This window comes from Macrobrachium nipponense, chromosome 6, assembly GCF_015104395.2.
Source record: "Macrobrachium nipponense isolate FS-2020 chromosome 6, ASM1510439v2, whole genome shotgun sequence".
In the NCBI taxonomy this organism is placed as follows: Eukaryota; Metazoa; Arthropoda; class Malacostraca; order Decapoda; family Palaemonidae; genus Macrobrachium; species Macrobrachium nipponense.
In genome coordinates, this window is record NC_061108.1 from 75,368,280 (window position 1) to 75,374,932 (window position 6,653).

Genomic DNA, 6,653 nt, shown 5'->3' on the forward strand with positions numbered 1-6,653 from the left:
AAACCATATATGAGTTTACTTTAGAACATGTTCAGAAAACAGGTCCTTTATTTTATTTAAGGTACTTTAGTATAAATGAAGTTATTTGACGAACAGTCAAGAGGGATTGAATTAAAGTAATCAATTGCTCAACGGGAGAAATAAAACTGATTAATCATTGAAAGTGAAAGAAATGCATAACTTTAATTTGAGATTCAAATGACCTCATTTATAGAAAAAGGGAAACAGCAGAATTGTAAACTAAGACCTTTCAAGCATGATCATACTTTTGAGTAAATGATTAATAGAAGACTAGAATGACTAAATAGGAATGTGAATTAGAATGTGAAATGCAATAATGAAGTGGTGAGATTAGATTTGCTTTTTATCTACTTCACCCTCTTCAGTTGCACGGTGCAGGGATACTCTATTAATAGAACAGGAAGGTAAAAAGGTGTTTAGATAAAGCATTGAAGGGGATGTTGTTCTTAATTTCATTAGCTCTAGCAGCTCTTTAAATTTGGCTTCCTTTTATTTACTTTTCTCCTTCCCTTCCTCCCATCTTTCCCCTGATTGCACCGGAATATATTTATCTGCTCTGTCTCTTACCGCCTTGTCACCGGTAGTCACAGTCACAGCAGCAAATAGAAATTCCTCTACTTCTCCTTTTTTCTTTTTGTTCCCTGTTCCATTCCTTCCAAATACCCCCCCTTCTCATCCTTTCGTTTTTCACAGCCCCTTCTCCCCTGCCCTCCCCTCCATATCATTGTCATTGAGTGCCGTCGTCCCCCTCCCTCTGCCCCCCCCCACCTCCCCTCAACTCTGTTTTCTCACAGATAGTCAGAGGCAGACGACGACATCGCCCTCAATTCAATTTGTGGGCGTCACACTATAAGGAGTCTGAGTGTTTGTCGCTATCCTCGCAGGTCGCTCCGCCTAACGACGTGTGATTTGTATTTGCCAGGGGTTGTTACCTCCCCAGGCTGCGGGAACAGCAGCAGCAGCAGCAACAACAGTAGCAGCAGCTGAAGCAAGCGATTGTATAAAGTCGGTGCCGCACAAGACTTCGTTCGGAATCTTCCCCTTCCCCCCTCCCTCCCCGACCCTCTCTTCGCCACTTTCCTGGGAGCTCCTCGTCCCAAAACTTAATAAAATGTCCAGTAGGGGCCGGTACTCCGTTATGTCTCGCTTGGGAGGTCGTGTTAGTCTTGCCCGGCCCGCCATCACCATTTCCTTGATCTTTTTATCCCGTAACAAATGCCTGCTACATTATTTACAGTTCTCCCGAATTCTATTAGTGGAGTTGCTGGCATTAACGTGGCCATTACACGTTATGATGCCCCTGGGAGAGGATCCAATCGCCTGCTGCCACTCACAACCCCGATGTCGCTTGTTTTTCTTCCGGACTGAACAGAAAGAGAGTGAGAGGAAAAGAGCAAAAAAGGAGAGTGGATTTTCGTGCCTCTTGTCTTCGATTTTCCTGTAAGAAATCTCACTCTTTTGTAATTGGTAGATTTTGACTTTCTTTCTCGGCAGATTCAGAGATCGTTGACGGTGTCTGTCCTACGGCATCCTTTACAGTATCTACAGGCCTTGTTGAATTCGAAAGACAGTTTTTAAACAGTTGGAAGTATAATGCCAACCAGTATGAATAAAAAGGATATTTATAGATATGTAGTTGCATACTCAAGTATACATGCATAGTCACGTACAAATTTATAACCCTATGTACATATTTTATACACACAAACACACACGCACGCACACACACACACACACATATAAATATATATATATATATATATATATATATATATATATATATTGGGTGTCCGTGAGTATAAAAGGCAGGAAAAATTTGGTTTCATTCGTCAATTTTAGATAGCTTTTACTTTAGCCACCAATGCAGCCTACCATCCCGCTAACGCTTTGGCGAGCGTATTCTGATACTAATCCGTATAACTTGGTATCAAAAGTTATCAAATTATATTTGGATATTCTAGTAAAAAAAAAAGCTGTACACTGTGACTACCACGACTGAAAGCATAAACCAATTCCAAAACAATGTAACCTGATGCTAAAAGGTTTTAGGAACACACACTGGAATTGCGTTACCTAAAGCTCTGGAATATAAAAAGGATATTACTCCGGGCATAAACCGACACTAGATGGTATAAGGAAATGCTCGTATAAAGTTATTTCAGGAAGAATTATGATTTTCCTTTTAGGCTTAAGGTGTCTTGTTATGGTAAATTTGTTGGAAAATTGCTGTTTGCAAGACTCTGTGAATAAGAAAGTTTGAAGTATCTAGTTCCATTTTTATCAGCAAGGTAATAGAATCAGGGAAGACCAGTCACTTTCGTATTTAAAACTTATAGATGGCGTTATCGGTTTTCAGGTTTTGAAAGCCTGTCCACAAAATAGATTAGTTCTTCATATAAAAAGTAACAGGACACTGTCTGTAAAAACGTCTCATATAAATGTGAAGGAAAATGTTCCTTCAAATAAAATTGTTGAAAACGTTTTTTAACATCGTTTTCGGCTTTCCGCCAACCGAACAAAATAAGTAGATAAAAGAAATGAATGAAACTTATAGAGCGGAAAACGACATCCTAATCTAATCTTTAAAAAAGTAATGGAAAACTATCCGCGAACATTTCCACAACCCAAAAGCCTTCGAAGGTCCAACTGCAAAATGCTGGAGATGGATCTGCCGCCGTTTGGAGCAGCTGTCGGGAAATACTTCGTCAAGTTGCTTTTGCCTCCTTTCCAGGGTCGTTTAAAAGGCCACGGCAAAAAAAAAAAAAAAAAAAAAAAGAAGGAAAGAAAGAAAAAACGGAGGAAAAAGTGCACCCGGAGATGGCTCACTTCATTTTAAAAGATTATGGTCTGGTTTTATTTGTTTTCGCATTCTGGTTTGAAGAATTACTTCTGATAAGCATATAGATATTTATAGGAAAAAATATTTCTTTAATCTTCGTTTATTTATTTGTTTTGAATTTTTAGCTTCAAAGAGGTTAGGGTTTTGATTTTGCTCATATTTTGCGAAGTCTTTAAGAATTAAGAAAGCTAGTTACTTATAACAAGTAAATCTATATATACCACTTTTTAAGGATATGCATACTGAAATATCATTAGATTTGCTTTCCCCTAACTGCAAATGGATTAATCACAAGTGCACACTGACAAACTGCTCAACTAAATGTGTCCATTTTCGTAATCTCTTTTCCACTCCCTTTTGCACCCCTTATTGTGAGCGAAAGATTAAGAAAAGTGGCCCCTGTTTATGTTATATTGGAACATATTGTCGACGGAAAGTAAATGGCTTATCTTTAAAGATAATATTCCTAATCTTGTGGCCATTCACGAAGATAAATTTAAGAGGGGATGAAATTAAGGTAATGGGAGTGAAAGTTAGTATGAATAATACGAAGGTTTAAGGGATAGAGGTGGCTGATTCAAGTGCTGCAGTTCGCAATAGGCAAATGTTTCGTCATGCAATTTCCATGAAAACCCAAGTTTGTGTCTAGAGAGGCTTTTTAAGGTTATATTACAACAGATGTTCAAGGAAAGGAAATTGTGGGTTGTAAAGAGGATTGAGGAAAGTGTTTGAATGAAAAGTGAGAATGTGACAGTTTATAATTATTTATAAAACGTAAATAAGATACATTGTTGCGTAGTGCAGAAGACACTTAGCGTAGACGTAAATCTAACTAGTTTGGTTAATAACATGGAAATGAGTTCATGATACATAAAATTTAGTAACGGCTTTATCCTATATGTAGATAAAGAGCGTTGTCATTAACTGTCTTCTTCAATATGCTGAGCCTCTATGTTTCTATAATTTTTCCCATTTCTCCATTGTTTGATGATGATTTTTGTAGACTGTAGAATGCCCGGGAGGTTAATTAGGACTCATGATCGAAGAAAAGCTACACTTTCATTTTTCTCTACATTGGATCTGAATTCATTTTTCTCCGAACCGGAATTTTAACACCCCTTCGTGTACAATTTAGAAAAATACTGAAATGTATTCTTTTATGCATCTTACAAGTTGGTCTTTAATCTTGAAATGAAAGGTTTCGGGAATGAAATAGCGCGAAAGGTTTCGGGAATGAAATAGCGCTGTAGACAGTGCCTCTGGCCAGTGGCCATTTGGGCGTTTTTGCTTCGACCTTCGAGTCTTTTGCTCCTCGGAAAATTTTTACTTTGTTTCACAATTGAAGGATAATTTACACCTATTCGTTTACGCTTTATAGTATCGAAAGTTGACAATTTGCTGTTTGTATTTTTCAACCTCAAATTCCACTCAAGAAATCAAGACACAGTATACGTGTCTATATATATATATATATATATATATATATATATATATATATATATGTGTGTGTGTGTGTGTGTGTGTGTGTGTGTGTGTGTTGTGTGTGTGTGTGTGAATTTTTATCCAGTCACCGTGATTCATATACGTGCATTAAGCTAGAAATGTCCTTTAATATCAAATTCGCTCTACCTCGTAATTAATATATTTTCATGTGTGTTAACCGAAAGGGAATTTTTTAGTTTATAATAATTTCCTCCTCTCGTGGATTCGAACCAGCTCTCAGTGGACAGAAGAGAGATCAGGACTTCTATGAGTTATGGACTCGGCTAACTTTTCCTCTGTCCACTGGACGCTGGTTCGAAAACATATTTCCGAGGTAGAGCGAATTGGATATTAAAGGACATTTGTAGCCTAATGTGATACTGTAGTAAAATTACTTAATAAAGTTTTCATAATTATCAGTCCTTGGCTGATGCTATGGCTCAATCGATGTATAGTTCTTGTGATATTAGTTCAGACTGATATAATGCCCATAAATACAACAGATACTCAGGTTTACCTCCGATTTCTTGATTGTATAGCAACATCTGAAATATGGTACGTTTTTTATGTGAATATCTTGAAATTGTTGCACTGTCGCAAATAAAACTTTATTTGAAAGATTTTGGGAACTAATTTGTTGTTTTCTATGACGATGAAGAAATTTGAATCCATGAGAGATATGTAATTATTGCTATTAAAATAATCTCCAATGTGCGGCTTTCAGTAAGGTCAAAACGTTTTCCTATAGCTTAGATTTTTCGCCTCAGCAGTATCCGGGATGTATGTCAAAGAATTTTATCTAAAACAAAATCCCCAAAGTCAGCGAATATTAATTAAAGGATAGAGGTTAAAATTTTATTCGCATTGCACAGACAAATGAAGGCAGAACAGGCGCACTCTTGTCGTTTGTAAGCTTTTACAGAGAAAATTTTGAAAACTAAAGATAGTTATTCGTGTAATGTATAGGATTGAGTGAGAAAGTTTGAGCAGCACTTTTTAGTGGCATCTGAGGCTAATTCTTCCACCAAGCAGACCTTCAAAATGGTTTCTTGTGGATTTATTTGCCCGCATGATCATCTCTTGAAGCGAGATTTGGCATTATGCCATACTTTTTAGTCGTCGCTGACTGTTCGTGACTTTTCTTTCATATTTCATGTCATTTAATGAAACGACGATTTTATGGAAGTTGAAGTAAGTCCTCAGTAGTACCCCTTTAGGTATTTACTCGCAATGGCTGGCATTCAATTATCCGAGCATTGACTTCGTGTATCTGTGAAGTTTTGACACTAATTATGCACGACGTCCCACTATCACTCATTCAAACGCTGCAAAACTTGTTTGGTAACCGCTTTACGAGTTTGCATGTTGAGACTTGTATGGAAACGACGAAAAGCCTTCACGTCCGAGAAACGTATAATTTTCTATTAGTTTGCAGCAACGTGAATTCCATCTCATGCTGCAAGAACGTGGTGTCCAAATAGGAATGAACGGTGTTGTTACAAAACATCAGAGGAAAACGGGAGTTAAATGTGAGTTCATTTCACACTCCAGTAAGTCATTAGATAAACACCCATGGATTTCTTCAAGTCAGTGAACCACCAACTTTCGAGTGCAAAAAAGGCTTCTTAAAAATGTAGTTTTCCTCATTAAGAGTCGCAGAAGGATGACTTGGATATATAGTAGGTTTGGTTCGGCACAAATTTACAGCGGCAAGTTTCAAACCGCGCTGTGCCCTGATTGCAGAATCAAGGATGAAAACCCTCTTGTTTGATCACTTTGTCATTCTTTCGAATTGTTTAGCCTTTTATAATTTTTCAATCTTTGCCCAAAAACTTGGCCCGGTTTCTTGATTCACGATGTCTTCGGCCTATTTTAATTATCCGAATACCTTGAAGAGCAAAATGACCAAACAGATCAACATGGCAGACCTTACTGTTATTTTAACTTGGTATTCATCTTTTACAACCTCGATGCCGTTTTTATGGCTTGCTACTTTCGTCATAGATTGAAATGACAAATTAAGTATTTCTCAGAAATGTGATAATCATACTGTTTTACAAACTCCACTTAGTTATATGATACACTGACTGAACGTTTTCAAATGCTTTTGCGTTCAATTGGAACATTTCAGTACGTTTTCCATCATGCTTGTGTGCGACACTTCAAAACCGCAATACAAAAGATGGATTTTCTTAAAAATATCCTTTTTACGAGGTTTTTCGTTATTCTGTTGTCTGACTCGTGTCCTAGTAATCCCGGGCATGTTTTCGACACTTAGCATTAGCTTCAACAGGGCATACCGTACATTGAA